This window comes from Pagrus major, chromosome 18 (assembly GCF_040436345.1).
Source record: "Pagrus major chromosome 18, Pma_NU_1.0".
Classification (NCBI taxonomy): Eukaryota; Metazoa; Chordata; class Actinopteri; order Spariformes; family Sparidae; genus Pagrus; species Pagrus major.
In genome coordinates, this window is record NC_133232.1 from 5,713,543 (window position 1) to 5,717,695 (window position 4,153).

The 4,153-nt window shown below is 40.7% G+C and overlaps 1 non-coding gene across 1 annotated transcript; it reads right to left on the reverse strand.

Annotated features, from left to right (window-relative positions):
• Positions 1-263: 263 nt before the first annotated feature.
• On the reverse strand, positions 264-335 carry trnaw-cca (transfer RNA tryptophan (anticodon CCA)). Its single transcript has one exon. It is a non-coding gene; the product is annotated as a tRNA-Trp (tRNA).
• Between the last annotated feature and the right edge of the window lie 3,818 nt (positions 336-4,153).

Below are 4,153 nucleotides of genomic sequence, written 5' to 3' on the forward strand. Positions count from 1 at the left end.
TGCATTTGTGGGCTGCATGTGGAGCAGCCTTCGAATTTGGACAGCCTTCGCGCAGCGTTGTGATGTAATTGGCCTTCAAATGCGCCCTTCGTGGGCTGCAGCCCCTGAATTTGGACACAGCCAGTATCTTGCCCAAGGACAATTCGACATGTGGAGTTTCCACTACAAGTTAACATTTTTCATGTGTTTGTGTTGTGGTGTGTCATTATAATGAGGTGATTTGCTTTTTTTAGTGTCCTTTTATTTTCACGTTAACAAAGAATTGACCCTGACGTGATTTGAACACGCAACCTTCTGATCTGGAGTCAGATGCGCTACCATTGCGCCACAGAGTCTTAACTACAAAACATGAGGAACAAGAGGAATCAGTGTGAACATCTGAGAATGAAAGAAAATAGATTTCTCCAAATGAACAAGTACTTCTGATTTTGACCCCGACCTCCTCTGATTGTAACAAAATGTTTGTGAGCATTATCCAGACAAGAATTAGGGTGAGGTGTTTGTTGGATCTTCTCCTCTGTTAACCGTCTCATGACCCCTCAGATCTATCTTGTGACCCTGTTGTTGGTCCAGACCCCTGACAGTATTAATGTCATCAGTAAAAGTGCTTTCATGTCTCTTTATGAATCACTACACAACACTTCCTGCAGTTGTTCCACATTAAAAGCCTGTCAGAAAAAGTAAAGGATAAACGCTTTGAGCCACTTGAAGGCTTTTAATTTGAAACATCTGCGCAATTTCCTCTTTAAAACATATAAAGATGCATTACATGTAAATTTATATCTAAATGTTCCTGTTTACAGCTTAGTAATCACAATAATTGATCTGGAGTCCTGCTGCTGCGTCTGTTCGACACACGGGGAGATTTTGTGTTCAATCAGTCGATGCGACGCCGCGACAGCTTGAGAGCGGCCGCCTGATTCGTTCCCGCGTCCACGCCACAGCTCGTTTCAAACCTCCGCAGAGAAAGCAGCGAGCCTTAATGTCCCACTCGAGCTCCCAGAGTCGTAGTCTGTAATTAAAGGGTGATTAAGAGGCTGGGCCTGATGAATGGGAGCCTAAATACTCTAAATACCCCATGCTGCTGTGCTGTTGGACACAGCGTGGAGGACTTAATTGATTCGGGCTAATCAGTGGTCAGAATTAAAACAGTCACAGTTGTCTGGGAGAGAGAGAAAGAGGGGGGAGAGAGAGGCGAGAGAGGGGGGAGAGAGGGGCGAGAGAGGGGGGAGAGAGGGGGAGGAAAAGTGAGAGGAAATGAGGGAGGAGGAGGAGAACAGAAGGTTGAGGAGGAGGAGGAGATGTGTGTTATTGTGGAAGCAGCTCAGCAGAAGGCGTCTGTATTATCCTGCATAAATTAAGGACGCACACACACACACACACACACACACACACACACACACACACACTTTACCAACACACTGGCCGATATTAAAGGAACAGTTTGTCGGACAATTAGGTGATATGGAGACTCATTAGAGACGAACGTGACGGCCAACGACACGTCCGACTTTGGCATCCTGACGACTCAAACACCCGACTGACAGTTAAAGGATCATTCTGATGTTTTCAACTGTGATTTAGTTCTTTAACTGCTGTCAGATAACATTTTACTCAACAAATCAACTGCTGAGATGTCAGGACACAGCAAGGTGGGAGCACACATTCTGGGAGTAACATGTTAACAAAGAAAATAAATCAGAGCTTGTATAAAATAAAATGTTCTATTAAGCCAGAGTTACTACAAGCTGCAAGCAGAGGAGGAAGAAGTACTCAGATATTTTACCTAAAAGAACAGTTCACCCAAAAAAGTAAAATCCAGTCATCATCTCCTCCCTCCATGATGATATAAAGTCAGGTTTATTTAAAACATCAGATGTCTCCATACAGCTCGTCTGCTGTGATCACAGTCTGCAGAAGAGAAGAGATTACAATCTGATCTGAGGAGACCATATTTACACCTTTATTAAGATGAAGTCTTAACTGGAGCTGCTGAGCTAACAGAGTTAGCATGCTGAGCTAACAGAGTTAGCATGCACGAGCTCGACTGCACATCGAGGTTGTTAAATTATAAAAAAAATATAAAATTTAATAAATGAACTAATAAATTATGATGTATTAATACATCATAATTTATTAGTTCATTTATATTTTGTATTATTAATCAGAATGTGCAAAGTAACTAAAGTGATCAAATAAATGTAGTGGAGTGGAAGTATAAATGATCAGAAAATGGAAATAATCATGTGCCTCAAAATCAGTACATTTACTCAAGTACTGTACCTAAGTACAGTTACATCTGAGGTACTTGTACTTCACTTGAGTATTTTCTGCTACTTCATACTTCCACTCCACTACATTTATTTACGTTTGATAACTTAAGTTACTAGTTACTTCTCAGATTACATGCTGTATCAGAGCTAAGGTGGCACATTTTAATAATTTATTTCATCTGCAATCAGATAAATATTATGTATAATTTACTGATACTTTACTACATTAATATCAGATACTTAGGCCTTTACTCAAGTACTAGTCCTTTGGGTGACTTCCACTTTTACCAAAGTAATATTTTAACACCAGATCTTTACTTTTCTGACTTTTGAGTACTTTTTACAGCACTGCTTGAGTAAATGTACTTAGTTACTTTCACGTTAAGCCTTCAGGTAGGTTACAAAGAAACATCCTGGTTTTCTAAGTCAGAAACAAAAAGATTCGTCTCAGGTAATCATTGAATATTCTTTCTGCTACACCATCTCTGGATTCATGTCTCCAGATATGAAGTCAGAAGTGGAGGATATTTCTCCAGATGATTCACAAATGTTGGATGTCAGAGTGACTTTGAACGCAGTACAGATAACCTCACAGGTCCTCCAGGTCGTCATGTAGAGACTCCTGTATGTAAACTGAATATAATTCAACTGTATCTGTGTGACGACCTCTGACCTCCCTCCTGCTGCAGACTGAAGTCTGAAACACAAATAGTTTCAGCAGCATATGTCATGTTAAGCAGGAGCCGCCGTCCTGCAAAATAACTTCATCAAACAACAACAACAACAACGCCGCTGTGAAAACACGACGCGACGCCGGGAAACAATGGCCGCCTTGTGTGTCGGTGCGTGTTTGGCACGACTGCGCGGTGAAATATGTCACGGCAGCATGTTCGGCCCCGGAGTGGAAGTGAAGTCAACGCCTCCGGTTCTCACAGCACGAGTAAAACTGCAAATGAATCACAAGTGATGCACAAATTTTAAAAAAACTGTCTCCAACTCACAATGAGACGCTACACACACACATTAACACACACACACACACACACAGGCAGAGACATGCAGACACACACACACGCTGTCACACTCATAGTCATGTTTAGGCCCAATTAGAATCAACAACTTCACATATCTTCAGCTCCAGTATCAGGACATGTTACTGTTCACTCACATCACACAACACACACAGTGTCACACATGACAGACGCTCACACACACACACACACACACACACACACACACACACACACACACACACACACACACACACACACACACACTTCACAGTTTCTCAATCATAAATAATCTCAGAATGATTTCAGGAGTTTGTGTTTATTTTTGTTTCTGTCAACTGTTAATTTCTGCGTTTGGTTTCATGTGTTTTCTAATAAATCCGTTCAGTCTGCTGTTCAGCTGATGATCCAGAGCGTGTGAGCAGAGGACAGCATCATCTCACAACATCATGTATTACAGTGTAACAGTCACTGCAAAGTCTAAGTACTCTTACTGTGAATACTTAAGTAAATTTTCCTGATTATACTTACATTCTTTTACATTTTCGTTGCAGGACTTTTACTGCAGCTCTGAATGAAGGAGAGTCAAAATACAACATTTCATATTGTTGTTTTCTGAAATGTTACATATTCTGAAATGACCTTGTGTTTTCCCAAATGTTCTGTTTTGTGAAATATTGTTTTGTTTTCTTAAACATCATTTTCATGAAACGTTGTGTTTTCTTAAATGTCATGTGCTCTTCAATGTTTTTTTCAGAAATGTTTTTATTGTGTTTTATGAATGGTTGTTGTGTTTGGTGATGTTGTTAGTCTTTGTGTTTTGACCCTCAGGACCACCATACTGAACACTCCCTACGTGTGAGACACAGA